Genomic DNA, 16,600 nt, shown 5'->3' with positions numbered 1-16,600 from the left:
CAGTGCTCTCTGCTGACACCTCTGTCTGTGTCAGGATCTGTTCAGAGCAGGAGAGGTTTGCTATAGGAATTTGCACTTATTCTCGACAGTTCCTGACATAGATAGAGGTGTCAGCAGAGAGCACTGTGGTCAGACAGAAAAGAACTACACAACTTCCTCTGTAGTATACAGCAGCTGATAAGTACTACAAGGAACAAACTTTTTTTTATAGAAGTTATTTACAAATCTGTTTAACTTACTAGCCCCAGTTGATTTGAAAAAAATATATAGTTTTCCACGGGAGTACCCCTTTAAGATGGTACAAGTTATACTGAATTTTTTCCTACAAAGATATATATATATATATATATATATATATATATATATATATATATATATCAATCTGCTCAGCTCTTTCTGCTCTGTAACATGATGCTGATATGTTAGGTAAAATTTTCATAGTGACAAGTTCCCTTTAAGAACATTATGTATAATTTCCTTCTTCCAAAAGAAGAAATGTAACCATGTTTGTTCTCTCCATATTTTGTTCTAAGGAATACAAACCCCAGACTGTTGGTTTTTTAATTAATTAATTTTTTATTTTATTTATATCACATTACCGCTAAGGGAAGAACCACTATCGGTGCAATCAGTCACATGCAATGACTTTAGATTATTAGGTAAAATACTCATTAAACCTGTCAAACTCCATTATGCCTTCAAGACATGGGCAGGCAAAGACATGGCTGCCTTACCGAGAAGCCACCAAAGTGATTGACATGGATATAATTCCCCTATGCTCCCTGTTTACAAAGAAACTGCTGAAAAGTATTATATTGTGTGATACGAATATAGCTGGGATTGACCCACAGGACTTATTTTCACAGGCTGGATGCTCAGAGCCTTCAAACAGACACATAAAATAGTGGAGCGGAGCTGCGTCTTTCTTGTCAGATATAATGACCCGAGGATGCTTGTCTAATAAGAATTCCCCAATAGGGGACAGAAGGACATAGCTGTTTGCTTGACATAATCGTGTCCTGTAAAGTATGAAAGAATGAGCTCTCGCCCATGATTTATTAAAGTCTAAGAGCTATTAGGCTTTACAAGACTTACGAAAATGATCTTTGAAGCAGAAATAGCTGGCACGCTCCTCAAATCTGCTGATAACCTATAATAAATTGGCTGTGGCTTTGTATACAGCTCATGTTCGGCTACGGAGAGGCTCCGGAATCTTGGCGGAATAATGAAGGTTAAAGGGTTACCAAACTGCATCTCGAGGTATTGTCAAGATATGACAATAAGAGAGTTAGCCGTAAGTGTGCCGACATTTGAGCTCTTTGTATACACGGGTGAGGGGGACGGAGGGGAACTAGAACATATTAACTGGTTTCGAGTGATACGACCAACTTGGAAGTTGGCATCAAGAAGAAGCTTGGAGATGGGATTCGGTAACATCCACTACAGCAGTGGTCTCAAACTGTGGCCCTCTAGATGCTGCAAAAATTCAACTCCCAGCATGCCTGGACTGCCGTTGGCAGTCCGGGCATGCTGGGTGTTGAAGTTTTGCAACATCTAGAGGGCCACAGTTTGAGACCTCAGCGCTACAGCGATTAAGGGCCTAGAAGTGGGTGGTAGGAGTTAAAAGAGTTATCCAGGAATCGAAAAACAGACCTAATTTCTTTTAAAGACCGCTTCCTGTCTGTCTCGACTTTGGATGTGGTATTACAACGTGGCTCCATTCACTTCAATGGAACTGAGCTGCAGAACCGCACCCAACCTGGAGACAGACGGGGAGCGGTTTTTGAAAGAAAATATCTCTGTTTTTCAATTCCTGGATAACCCCTTTAAAAACAAAATGGTGAAAATGGTCCTTCATGTTTATCCTTCTTTTGAAGAGATGGCAACTTCAAAAAAGAAGGGTAGGGTTGTAGGGTTAGGCTGCCTTTCCTTCCCAAAAGGGTTGAAAGATGAAAGGTTGCGATAAGACCACTCTAGACCCTTTGATCAAACCAGGTTGACTAAAACTACCATAGCCAAGTGATAGTTTACTTCAATAGACAGGGAAATGGATCATTGCCTAACATTTCAGACAGCTGCTTATCACTTGCAGGAACAAAGAATTGGGCATATTGAAATCAAACGTGCCAAGTTCTAGATGCCCACATCTGGTCATCGATTCTGCCAAAACTGCCAAAACTGAAAATTTAAGCCGACCTTCTTAAACATTTTGAGGAGCATGGTTGCTTCCAAAAATAGCACCTCACCAATTCACAGGTTATGTCTGGTTTAGAACCCCCATTAAAGAGAATGGGGCTGAGCTGCACTACCACACACAACCATTGGACTGGTATGGTGCTGTTTTTTTGTGCATTTCTTTATAGTTTAGTTTGTTTATTTAGAAAATGAGAATAGGGGATGTTCAGAATTTTTATATGGAATATGGAGGATTTTGTACAGTACACTGCAATACTAGTGTGTTACAGTGTACTGTTATTTTGACAATCTCCTGGGTACGGTTGTTCTTGTTTGCTGTTTGCCTTTAAACCTGCTAAAGCACTACTATACCCAAAACTGTACACAATGTTCCAGTCCGATTCTGGTTGTGAAAGGGTTTTTTTTACCAGAAGGTGATTTTAGTACAATACTTAGGAAGGATATGTGCTTATCTAGGAGCTAAATTGCTATGTTGTAAGATTACCATAACACTGTGGCTATCTTTTTATGGAATGCATGTTTTCTGTTGGAGTTCCCTCCTTTCAACTACAATTCCCATGATTCCTTGTTTGTAAGTGTGAGGTCACTTTTCTCCCTTCCATACATCAGCCACCCTACCCATTGAAACACATCTGTGCTCCTTCCATGCAATAGACCAGTATTTTCTAACCAGGGTGCCTTCAGCTGTTGTAAAAAAAACAATTCCATTTGGAATGATCTCGCTCCCACCCAGCGGTCGCTCCACCCATTGACGCAAAGACAGGCTCACATTGAACTTGACTAGTGATGTAATGTCTCGGGCCGCACTGCAACCTGGGAAAACCTGAATCAACGCTCATTTTGTATGCTGCTAAAAATGAGCATGGGGAAAAGATCACATAAGAATTGTGATACCACTAGAGATGAGCGAAGTTACAATAATTCGATTCGTCACGAACTTCTTGGCTCGGCGGTTGCTGACTTTAGCCTGCATAAATGAGTTCAGCTTGCAGGTGCTCCGGTGGGCTGGAAAAGGGGGATACAGTCCAAGGAGACACTCCCCTAGGACTGTATCCACCTTTTCCAGCCCACCAGAGCACCTGAAAGCTGACCTAATTTATGCAAGCTTGAGTCAGCAACCGCCGAGCCGAGAAGTTTGTGATGAATCAAATCACTATAACTTCACTCATCTCTATATACCACCATCACACACAGGTACAGACCCAATAATATGAACCACACTAACTTTATGGCACTTTAGCATAGTCAAATAAAAAAAAATCTTGAAATACCCCTTTAATGTCAAGTTTACTGTTAAATAAAACTCTTTAACTTTTTATTGTCCTCTATTTTAACTACTTTAAACAGTTTAGTGTCATCGTGACACCACTCCTCCGCACTCCCTTAATTTATATCAAGACTTGAATTGAGGGGGCGTGTTGTGATGTCACGAGGGGGCGAGGCATGATGCCCTGACCACGTCCACCCAAACCTAGAATTCTGAACACCGGGTGTCTGCACTGAGATCACGGGGGGGGGGGGGGGGGGTCCCTACGACCAGATCCCCGCAATCAGACATCTTTGGATAGAGGATAAGATGTCTAGCAATGTAGTACCCCTTTAAAATTATGCAGTCTATCACATAACTTAATTCCCTTAGTGCACAGGGGTGTATGAGGTTTTATTTTTTCTCTTACAATTTAGGTGGCCCTGCGCTTCTTCCTATGTTAGACAGGTGACATTTTATGAAGAGTTCTTTTCACCTGACATTTCATTTTTGTTTTTTTTGTGAATACTGTAAAGACTAAAAATGTTTTATTTGCTTTCTTCTCATCACCTTCTACAATTTATCTCACTTCACTTTTTAAATGGGCCAATGTTTTAAATTTTCTAATTTTTCTATATAAATGAAGAATATTTTAGGGTTAGTTTTACACTCTTTGGCAGAGAACCTGTCTGTCTGAAGATTTGCTGCCTTTGTCTTTTTTACATAAATCCTTTAAATTGTAATATCTTTCGAGTGCTTGTGGATTTTCTTCCTGTTTTAGAAGCTTAAATGTTTTATTTTTCTTATTTATTGCCCCCTTTAGATTTTTATTTATCCACAATGGTGGAAGGATAATAATGATTATGATGATGATCATAATAGGTATAATTATTATCATCATAAAATAATGAAACAGTGATGATGATTGATGATGAATAATCCTCATAAATAATAGTAATAAAATACGTCTTTGGACCGCAGGGCGGCTAAGTCCAGATTCAAAACTAAAGCAAACTACATAAAGGGTACTGTAGTTTTCTCCCATATACAGTATATCAAAAACATACTGATAAGGTCATTTGGAATTTAGATTGTGAGACGCATTTGGGAACAGGAGCGATGACCATCTCTATACAGTGCTGCTTAATATGTATATGGCTTATTTAACTAATAACAACATCATAAAATAATTTATTTTTGTAAACTATAATAAAATATTGATGATGACAATAATGTTAGTAATTAAATAATGTTATTAAAATTAAATAACAGTAAATACATCAAAACTATATTAAATTATCAATGAGGTTTCAAATAGTTTTCCTTCATTTTGATAGCTTAGGGGATGTCTAATATATATCTTAAAGGGGTATTCCAGAAAAAAACTTTTTTATATATATCAACTGGCTCCAGAAAGTTAAACAGATTTGTAAATTACTTCTATTAAAAAATCTTAATCTTTTCAGTACTTATGAGCTTCTGAAGTTAAGGTTGTTCTTTTCTGTCTAAATCCTCTCTGATGACACCTGTCTCGGGAAACGCCCAGTTTAGAAGAGGTTTGCTATGGGGATTTGCTTCTAAACTGGGCGTTTCCCGAGACAGGTGTCATCAGAGAGGATGTAGACAGAAAAGAACAACCTTAACTTCAGAAGCTCATACGTACTGAAAGGATTAAGATTTTTTAATAGAAGTAATTTACAAATCTGTTTAACTTTCTGGAGCCAGTTGATATATAAAAAAAAGTTTTTTCCTGGAATACCCCTTTAATTTCTATATTTACCAAAAATAATTTCTTACCCCAAAAGAAAAAAAAAGTAAAGTCTTGTTCACCAGGTAAACTGCTACTCACTGCCTGTTGTTAGGGGGATTCTGTCTCTAGCAGCAGAGAGTGCAGAATGGAATGCAAGAAGTGGTTACAGGGATTAGATAAAACTATGTGATGGACAAAGCCTAGACTGTGTGAATGGAAGCTTAGCGTGGCAGCCTCTTTGCAAGGATTCTCACTGTGCCTAAAAGGTAAAACAAGGATTCCCTTGTATCTCTGACAAACCATAAAGTTCTGGGCAGCTGTCTTTTATGTAAATAATTGTGTTCTTACTTTGTACATAGTGCTGCCACCTGAATGTATTCCCCTCTCCCCCCCTCCCCCTTGCATTAGTCATCATCATTTTAAGCAGTTCATTGCTTAGGCCAGGGCTGCTTTTTGTGATGTAACCCTTTTGTTGCTTTGATGCAGTTGTCGTTTTTCCTTTATGCTCACGTGGCACCTTTTAAATCTATCACACATATGCCATCCCATCTATAGCCATCCCCCAGTACATTGGCAGCCTGTTCAGTCTGGTGCACTTCCTCCAGCACTAATGACATGACATAGCAGAGAGGAGGAGGGCTTGTGAGAAGGTGTTGTAAGGAAAGGAAATCTCTGTATGTATACTACTGGCAAACAGCAAAGCTCAGTTTTTGCACCTGAAATGGAAAGAATAAGAAATAGCTGTGTGCCATAAAGACTTAACAACAGCAGTGACAATTTATCCAATTCATCGGGTGTCACTGGTGTATGTAGTGGCATATATTTGCCTCAGAGTTATGGCTTCTGTTATAAATGAAGTAAAATTATAATTGTTGTAAAACAATAATATTAATAAAATAATACAATTGAAATCGTAGTAGAGAGGAGGATGAGACCGCACCACTGTTTCACGGCAATCCTGCAGCGCAGTCACTGGGAGGACAGGTGACATCCACAATACAAGGATAAATAGGGGTGCACAAGATGAAGCAGAAAATGAACAATATCCAGAAATGTAGGTCAGTAGAAATTAAGCTTCAGCACTCACCTATATTTCAAATCCTTTATTCGAGCATCAAATCCAGAAGTAACCGCTGGCCAGGGGTGGGGAGGGAGCGAGGACGCCGCTGCTCCTGCAGCGGCGTCCTCGCTCCCTCCCCACCCCGGCCAGCGGTTACTTCTGGATTTGGTGCTCGAATAAAGGATTTGAAATATAGGTGAGTGCTGAAGCTTTATTTCTACTTACCTACAATATAATTGACATGTTTGCACATTACAGATTTGCTATAGGCACATGCAAAGACAATTTGCATCAGTTCTCAGATTTCTGTATTAAATCGGCAGCAAAAAAAATTTCTGACGACTTCCCATCCACTTGTAGTTTAGGTGTTTTTTCTTGGATATGATATGGATTTCAGCAAAGAGTCTGTGCCAAATCCATGTCAAATCTGTGAACATGTCAATATACCAAAAAATACAATATCTTTAAATTATAATTATAATTATATTAAAGCTTTCTTATTAAAGAGTTACTAACAGAATAGTATATTATTGTTACGCCTGGAGCTCCGGGTCCCTGCTCCTCCCTGGAGCGCTCGCGGCGTTCACCTCCATGCAGTGCCCCGGTCAGACCCGCTGACCGGGAGCGCTGCATTAGTGTCACCGGCGGGGATGCGACCCGCGTAGCAGGACACGCCCGCCCGCAGCTCGCATCCCAATCCCCTCACCTGTCCCGTCCTCCGTCTACTCAGTCCCGGCGCGCGTGGCCCCGCTCCCTAGGGCTCTCTGAGATTTAAAGGGCCAGTGCGCCATTGATTGGCGCCTGGCCCAATCAGTACATTCACCTGTGTCCTCATTATAAAAACCCACTTCCCCTTCCTGGTATCGCCGGATCTGTTACCTCAGTGCCTGTGAATGCGTTCTTGTGTATGTTCCAAGCCAGTGTTCCAGACCCTCTGCTGTTGCCCCTGACTACGATCCTTGCTGCCTGCCCTGACCTTCTGCTACTTCTGACCCTGCTCTTGCCTTGTCCCTTGTACCGCGCCAGTCTCAGCCGTCAGCTGGGGTTGAGTCGCTATCGGGTGGAACGACCTGGGGGCTACCTGCCGCTGCAAGTCCATCCCGCTTTGCGGCGGGCTCTGGTGAAAACCTGTAACCCCTTAGACTCCGTTCCCCTGGTACGGCCCACATCATCACCCCACTGACACAGAGGATCCACCACCAGTGTCCTCCACTGCATACCTATCCGGATCCTGACAATTATGTTACAATTGACTGGGTTATATTTCTTTTACTGCAATTTTATAATTGCAAATGTCTTTTTTTTTTTTTTTAAAGTAACATGGACATGAAAGTAGAACATTTAATATATGACTTCTTACACTTTTTGGTGTTTCTCCTCTTTGCCTCGTTTGTACACGTCAATGTGTTTTAGAGCTGATTATGTTTTGCCCTTGTAAAATGAATAGTCTTTGTAATTCTCTAAAAAAATGTTGTATTGATGCTTAAAATAAATAGATCACTATTTCCTTGTATGCTCCTTCTCCGTGCAGCAGATATATTATTCTTTCCATTAGCGAATACCAAATTGAAAAAGCTCCTCTTCTGATTGCTTTGTATTTGGATCGCTCAAGTTGGTTATTTTTGTAAAATACATCACAATTAGCTTTTGGAAAAAAAAAAAGCAAAGAAAATGAACAACATTGGTAGCCCCAGTTCTTATGTAAGAAGTGAAAATATTTTATCAATGCAGAAGACCCTACTGAGGAGAAGCCCATAAGAAGGAGCCTATGAGGAGGTGCTTATTCAGGATGAGCCAATAAGGAGGAGCCTATGCAGAGCATTATTAGCAGCCCCCTAGGGCTCCATTGAGGGGATAAAATGTATGGTGTTAAAATTTGAGAGAAGCCAGTATGCCATCTTTATCATGTCTAAATCTCAAAATGTTTAGCAATTTTAAAACATAGTTGATTCAGGTCTTTAACTCCAACTTAACAATATACAGAACGAAATATGAATAGTAAAGTAGGCAGACTAGTTCCTTCATCTTTAGCCATAGCGGGTGATTTACTTAGACTGGCATTTCTACACCACATTCAAGCTGAAGTCGATTTTGGCCATATTATGGGCTGGCATACATTGTGAAAAATTAGGAACTTAGCCAGGCCACACACCCCTTTTACATAGGCCACGCCCACTTAAAAAATTTAAAAAATGGTGTGCGTGGTGTAAGGGAAGAAAAATACTATATATATATATATATATATATATATATATATATATATATATATATATATATTTATTTATTTTTTTAAATGCCAATTTTACTCAAAAATCATGATTTTTGCTAAAAAAAAAAAATAATAATCTGGGATTATAGAGCATGTACCCTGCTGGCACTGCTTATTAAATTTGCTCCATGATGTTTAACCCCTTCTAACCCAGGCAAAAATGAACAATTGAGAACTAATGATGAAAAAAAATAGAAAGCAATGGCAAATGCCTGAGACCTGCAGACCTTAACTTTAGAGGGTCTGCTATCAGCCCATAATGCTTTAATGTGTTCAGGATTTCCTTAGTCTTTCACAGGTTATATCACTGTAGTGATGCCTGATGTACTGACCATAAATATATCACCTGTGAAAGACTAAGGAACTCCTGAAATCATGACCTGTTGGGGGTACTTGAGGACCACGCTTGGAAAACACTGGTCTACATGACAATCCATTCTCAGTCAATTTTTTCTCGCTTAGCCTCCAGGTTGTAAAATGTAGATTTTGTGAAGGTGGGCATGGAGGACTTCCTTCTGAGAGAGAAGAGGTCAAAAAGAAAGGACTTTCCAACACTTTGGGCATAGGGAAGACAAACACTAACCACGCTCCTCTTATAATGTTCTATGGTAACTGACTGAGAAGTTGTCAATTGACCGAGCCAGATGTAAGTGGCTTTCTGATACTTTCTGATGTCGTAACATGCAGCAACAAAAACCCCATTTTGGTCCCTATTTGGTTGAAAATTGCTGGATTTAATCTTGGTGGATAGTTTTGTCCATGAGGTCTGTTTCCTGGTTAAATCAGCCCCTTTTGTGGACCACTGATATCTGCTTTGTGTTAGGTTCTGCACCTGTGTGGTGGCCTAAGGGATTTTGTGGTGGGCTAAGGGGTGTTGTGACTGTAATGAGAGTGTTAACCACCACACCTCAATGGGAAAGGGGTTGCCTGTGCAAAGTACCGGGTAAAGAAATACCATAAAAATGCAAGATTAGGGAAACCACTTTTAACTTTACTTAGGAATTGCAGACAGGTGTTACAATGAGTACACTTCAATTTTAGTGCAGTTTTAGTAGAAGAAAGCAGTAGATAATCACAGTTGCATCTTAGCACTTTGGGACTTGGGCTGGTTTGAACTTGACTTGGACAGACTTCACTAAGCTAGACTTGACTTGAGTAGACTGAAAGACCTAGGCTTCACTTGATTAAAGACAGCGTAAAAGAACAAAACTAAGAGCCAAGAGGTGGCTGCCACAGGCATAGACTTTCACACACAGGGTTTCTGGTTCCTGCTTACCAGCCAGGGTGAACCTATGTGGACCAGAGTTGCCTGAGGCTTTCACTCACGTTATCTATTTGGTTGCTATGGGGCGTGATGGCTCTCTTGGGACTTCTCCCCAAAGCTGACTTGATTTGTCTGAAATTGATGTGGACAGACAAACTGGTCTGCTGGATCCGTATGCAGGTGGGCAACCACTCAGGAAAGGTGGACTAGAAAAGAGACATGAAACCTGTCCCAATTAAAGGTATGGGGCAGGTATTATACAGAATTCCTCACATTGCTCTGACTGGACTCACACTGACTAACTAGCTAGCTCCTCCCTGTCTAGACAGATCTGGTTGGAGCAGGGCAGGAGGCCCTGATTGGCCAAAGTGCACATGTGATTCTCCATGCATTCTCCTTCACAGTTACAGTTAACACTTTACATGACAGAGGAAACCACAACTGCATTGAGTAATGGAAATCAATTATATTTCAATATATCATACCATATAAGACACTTAAACCTGGAGCTGTGGGCTGGAGCAGACACAGACAAATGACATACACCTGACCGTGCAGGTAGGCAGGTGTGTTCTGCACCAGGATACCACACATGTTGTCAAATGCTTACATTCTTTGGTCATCATTGAACTTCTGGTGTTCCCTGTATGTTTATGTAGAATACTGTAGACAGATACTGTAGACAAATATCTGATATCTAACTACATAGGTTATGCCTGACTGCATTAGTGCCATTCTCACTGCCCTAAGACACCCTAGGTTGGAGGACATTACTGCTCTCTTATGGGACTCCCTTGGACATCTACAGTGGGACAAAAAAGCATTTAGTCAGTCACCAATTGTGCAAGTTCTCCCACTTAAAAAGATGAGAGAGGCCTGTAATTCTCATCATAGGTATACCTCAACTATGAGAGACATAATGAGAAAAAAATCACATTGTCTGATTTTCAAAGGATTTATTAGCAAATTATGGTGGAAAATAAGTATTTGGTTGCCGGCAAGCAAGCAAAATTTCTGGCTCTCACAGACCTGTAACTTCTTCTATAAGAGTCTCTTCTGTCCTCCACTAGTTACCTGTATTAATGGCTCCTATTTGAACTTGTTATCAGTATAAAAGACACCTGTCCACAACCTCAAACAGTTACACTCCAAACTCCATTATGGCCAAAACCAAAGAGATGTTGAACAAAAATTGTAGACCTGCACCAGGCTGGGAAGACTGAATCTGCAATAGGCAAACAGCTTGGTGTGAAGAAATCAACTGTGGGAGCAATTATTAGAAAATGGAAGGCATACAAGACCACTGATAATCTCCCTCGATCTGGGGCTCCACGCAAAATCCCAAGCAAAAATCCCAGAACCACCTAGTGAATGACCTGCAGAGAGCTGGGACCAAAGTAACAAAGGCTACCATCAGTAATACACTACGCCGCCAGGGACTGAAATCATGCAGTGCCATACATGTACCCCTGCTTAAAGGGGTACGCCACCCCTAGACATCTTCTCCCCTATTCAAAGGATAGGGATAAGATGTCAGATCGCTGTGGTCCCGCTGCTGGGGACCCCCGGGATCGCAGCTGTGACACCGGGCTATCATTACTGCACAGAGTGAGTTCGCTCTGTGTGTAATGACGGGCAATACAGGGGCCGGAGCATCGTTATGTCACAGCTCCGCCCTTGTGATGTCACAGCCTGCCCCCCTCAATACAAGTCTATGTGAGGGGGCGTGCCCTGCCATAGGCTTACATTAAGGGGGCGGGACGTGATGTCACGAGGGGTGGGGCCATGATGTCACGCTGCTCCGTCCCATGTATCGCCCGTTATTACGCACAGAGCGAACTCGCTCTGTGCTGTAAGGATATTGCCGTGCCGCAGTGGCGATCCCGGGGGTCCCCACAGCGGGACCACGGCGATCTGACATCTTATCCCCTATCCTTTAGATAAGGGATAAGATATCTAGGGGCGGAGTACCCCTTTAAGCCAGTACATGTGTTGGCCTGTCTGAAGTTTGCTAGAGAGCATTTGGATGATCCAAAAGAGGATTGGGAAAATGTCATATGGTCAGATGAAATAAAAGTAGAACTTTTTGGTAAAAACTCAACTCGTCGTGTTTGGAGGAGAAAGACTGCATCCAAAGGACACCATACCTACTGTGAAGCATGAGGGTGGAAACATCATGCTTTGGGGCTCTTTTTCTGTAAAGGGACTAAGATGACTGATCTGTGTAAAGGAAAGAACGAATGGGGCCATGTATCGTGAGATTTTGAGTAAAAACCTCCTTCCATCAGCTAGGGCATTGAAGATGAAACGTTGCTGGGTCTTTCAGCATGACAATGATCCCAAATACACTGCCCGGGCAATGAAGGAGTGGCTTCGTAAGAAGCATTACAAGGTCTTGGAGTGGCCAGTCTCCAGATCTCAACCCCATAGAAATCCTTTGGAGGGTGTTGAAAGTCTGTGTTGCCCAGCGATCGCCCCAAAACATCACTGCTCTAGAGGAGATCTGCATGGAGGAATGGGCCAAAATACCAGCAACAGTGTGGGAAAACGTTGGACCTCTGTCATTGCCAACAAAGGGTATAAAACAAAGTATTGAGATGAACTTTCATTGACCAAATACTTATTTTCCACCATAGTTTGCAAATAAATTCTTTAAAAATGAGACAATGTGATTTTATCAATTTAATGTAATTGAGGTATACCTATGATGAAAATTACAGGTCTCTCTCATCTTTTTAAGCGGGAGAACTTGCACAATTGTTGGCTGACTAAATGCTTTTTTGCCCCACTGTACCTAAGAAACCAACCTCAGGAGGAGGTATCAGTGGTGAGTACTTTCTGTGGTTGGGACACCAGGAACCAGAGAAAAATGCCCATTTGCAGCTACTTGGCGAGTAAAGTTAGGTGTTAGCCCATATTTATACAGACATTTGTGGCATCTGTTCTATAAGGAGAAATATTGGATTGGAAGATAGACATGTGGGCTTTAGTTCAGGATACCAAGAAACTCTACACTACAGTATATAACAGAATATTCTGATATCTCATATTTCATTATAACCTGTTACCAAAAATTGTGCTTTCTTTGCTTCATCCTTATATAAAGTATTAACTAAAAGCCCATGTTGTTAGTTTAAGGAGCTTGTAATCATTTATCAAACTCTCCGGACAGTAAACCTGGGCTGTGACAATCCAGCCAGATTTATTGAAACACTAACCCTCATGACGCCAATTACTTTTTGTGATGGATATATCTAGCACAGGTTTTTGTTGTTGTTTTTTTTCTTGTTTTTTTTCTTTCTTGCACTATCACTTTTTGACGTTTGGAAGCCTATGATAAATCACCGGAAACATTCCAAAAAGTTTTTCTATCATAAAGCTAGTCTGTCTTTTTTGCTAACTTGATTAAAGTCATTGACCAATATTGGCGTTGTGTAGAGGTGAGCAGAACCTTGATAATTTGCAGGTACTTCGCTGACAAGCAGATTTCCTACTACAAAGCTGTATTTTCCAAAGGATAGGGGATAAGATGTCTGATCGCGGGGGTCCGCTGCTGGGACTCCCGCGATCTCGCTGCAGCACCCACATAATACCACGCCCCCCCCCCCTTGTGACATCACACCACACCCCCTCCATTCATGTCTATGGGAGGGGGCGTAACGGCCCTTATGCTTCCTCCCATAGACATGAATGAAGGGGACACAGCTCCGCATACAATGCAGGGGCTGCAGCGAGATCACGGGGGGTCCCAGCGGTGGGCCCCCCGCAAGCAGACATCTTATCCCCTATCCTTTAAGACAGTGGGGGCTGAAGAAACCTTGTTATAGATCCCTATTCACCCTAATTATTTTATATATCGGAATTCTTGCTTTGTGATGGAAAAATTGCCATCTGTGAAATGCAGTTGATATTGATTCGGTCATCTTTAAAGAGTACCTGTCATTTGTAAACACTTTTGACACATCACAGACACATGTCATAAGTTTTGATTGGTCGGGGTCTCAGTGCTAAAACCCCCACTGATCATTAGAATGAGCAGGGAGAAGCACACAGTTGTGTAGGTTTTTACCAGTCTGACCACAGTGCTCTTTGCTGCCACCTCTGTTTGTGTCAGGAACTGTCAACAACATGATCAAATCCTTATAGCAAATCTCTCCTGCTCTGGACAGTTCCTGACATGGACAGAGGTGACAGCAGAGAGCACTGTGGTCAGACTGGAAAGAACTACACAACTTCCTCTGGAGCATACAGCAGCTGGCAAGTACTAGAAGGATTAGCACTTTTAAATTGAAGTAATTTACAAACCTGTATAACTTTCTGGCACCAGTTGATTTGAAATGTTTTTTTTTCCTCCGGAGTACCCCTTTAATATATGCATCGGTAACTTTCTGATTAAATAGAGCAAACAGACACTGCAAAACCAGTTATGTTCACCCACTGTATTTTAGATTGTTTTTCAGGCCACAAAACAGCCCATTTCATGGCCACAAAAAATGTTTGTTTTTTCATGATTGCGATTTTTTGATCATTAAAGGGGTAACGGACAGTAATGGACATGCTTAGGAAGGATCTGCGCTTGTCTTGGAGCTAAATGGCTATGTTGTGAGATTACCATAAAGCTGTGGCTATCTTTTTGTGAACTGGCTATTTCCTGTTGGAGTTCATTCTCTCAAACTACAAGTCCCAGGGTCCCTTGTTTGTAAGGGTAAGGGTTGCTTTACTCCCTCCCACACATCACCCACCTATTGAAACACACCTGTGCTGCCTTCAATGCAATAGACTAATGTTTTCTAACCAGTGTGCATTCAGCTGTTGAAGCAGGACAGGCTCCCTCTGATCACCTGACTAGTGATGTAATGTCTCGGGCTGCACTGCAATCTGGGAAAACTTGAGACAATAATTTTGTATGCTGTTAAAAAATAAACTATGGGGCAAAAATCACATAAGAATTGCCACCATGAAACACAGGTACAGACATTATATTATGAACTACACTAACTTTACAGCCCCCGTAGCATAGTCAAATAAAAATGTTTACAGCACAAAAAAGGTCATTTTTCTAAAATATTATTCATTAATATTTGGGTCCTTTCTCAAAAAAGGAGGTTTAAAATATAGACCAAAAAAAAAAAAAAAAAGGTGAGCATGGACATAGCCTCACAGTGTGAATGTAACCTTAGGCTTGGTTCACACTATGGAGTTTCTGAGGCTAATTCCGGTCTCAGCAATAGAATTCCGCTGCACAGTGCACACTATGGAATTTCAGCGGCAAAGGCTCCGGCAGAAACGTTCCGCCCCCAAAGAGAATGATTTTGCTCATTCTTTTTGCGGAATCAGCCTGGAATACATTAGGGACGGCAATGTATGCACGGTCCAAGTGCCTCATTTGGAATCACCAGCCAAATTTTCCCTGGATGGAAATTCCATAATGTGAAATTAGCCTTAGGGTAAGACAATCCTGATGGAATTATTTTGCAGTGTTCTTGTGGCCTCTCACAACTTTTCTTTTTATTTTATTTTTTTAAACCCCTAAAAAAATCAAGGAAGCTGCAGTCAGGCCATGAATTTACCATTACTTTAGGGTGACCCTAATGATGCTATGAAGCAGTAGGTTAACCCCTTAAGGACCGGAGGTTTTTCCGTTTTTGCATTTTCGTTTTTTGCTCCTTGCCTTTAAAAAATCATAACTCTTTCAAATTTACACCTAAAAATCCATATGATGGCTTATTTTTTGCGCCACCAATTCTACTTTGTAATGACGTCAGTCATTTTGCCCAAAAATCTATGGTGAAGCGGGAAAAAAAATCATTGTGCGACAAAATTGAAAGAAAAACGCTGTTTTGTAACTTTTGGGGGCTTCCGTTTCTACGTAGTACATTTTTCGGTAAAAATGACACCTGATATGTATTCTGTAGGTCCATACGATTAAAATGATACCCTACTTATATAGGTTTGATTTTGTCGGACTTCTGGAAAAAATCATAACTACATGCAGGAAAATTAATATGTTTAAAATTGTCATTTTCTGACCCCTATAACTTTTTTATTTTTCCGTGTATGGGGTGGTATGAGGGCTCATTTTTTGCGCCCTGATCTGAAGTTTTTAACGGTACCATTTTTGCATTGATAGGACTTATTGATCATAAATGATATAAAAAGTGACCAAAAATGCACTATTTTGGACTTTGGAATTTTTTTGCGCGCACGCCATTGACCGAGCGGTTTAATTAATGATATATTTTTATAATTCGGACATTTCCGCACGCGTTGATACCACATATGTTTATTTTTATTTTTATTTACACTGTGTTTTTTTTTTATTGGAAAAGGGGGGTGATTCAAACTTTTAATAGGGGAGGAGTTAAATGATCTTTATTCACTTTTTTTTTTCACTTTTTTTTACAGTGTTATAGGTCCCATAGGGACCTATAACACTGCACACACTGATCTTCTATGCTGATCACTGGTTTCTCATAAGAAACCAGTGATCAACGATTCTGCCGCATGACTGCTCAAGCCTGGATCTCAGGCACTGAGCAGTCATTCGGCGATCGGACAGCGAGGAGGCAGGAAGGGGCCCTCCCGCTGTCCTGTCAGCTGTTCGGGATGCCGCGATTAGCCGCGGCTATCCCGAACAGCCCGACTGAGCTAGCCGGGAACTTTCACTTTCACTTTTAGCCGCGCGGCTCAGCTTTGAGCGCGCGGCTAAAGGGTTACTATGAGCGTGCGGCTTCACTATGACGCCGGGCCCGCCATGATATGACGCGGGGTTACTGTGTAACCCCGCGTTATATCAGAAGAGCAGGACCAAGGAC

General features: G+C 41.3%; 1 protein-coding gene across 8 annotated transcripts in view; it reads left to right on the top strand.

The window, feature by feature from the left end:
* ADAM12 (ADAM metallopeptidase domain 12) overlaps window positions 1–16,600 on the top strand; it is a 686,181-nt gene that overhangs the window by 113,600 nt on the left and 555,981 nt on the right. The window contains exon 1 of one of the 8 annotated variants that reach the window (XM_056532985.1): window positions 6,427–6,448. The exons of the other annotated variants lie outside the window; for them this stretch is intronic. The gene's annotated coding sequence lies outside the window, so the exon portion shown is untranslated. Of the gene's footprint in view, window positions 1–6,426; window positions 6,449–16,600 lie in introns of those variants that run through there. 8 annotated transcript variants of the gene reach the window in all.

Source organism: Hyla sarda, chromosome 7, assembly GCF_029499605.1.
Source record: "Hyla sarda isolate aHylSar1 chromosome 7, aHylSar1.hap1, whole genome shotgun sequence".
NCBI lineage: Eukaryota > Metazoa > Chordata > Amphibia > Anura > Hylidae > Hyla > Hyla sarda.
This window is presented reverse-complemented; position numbering and strand designations above follow the sequence as displayed.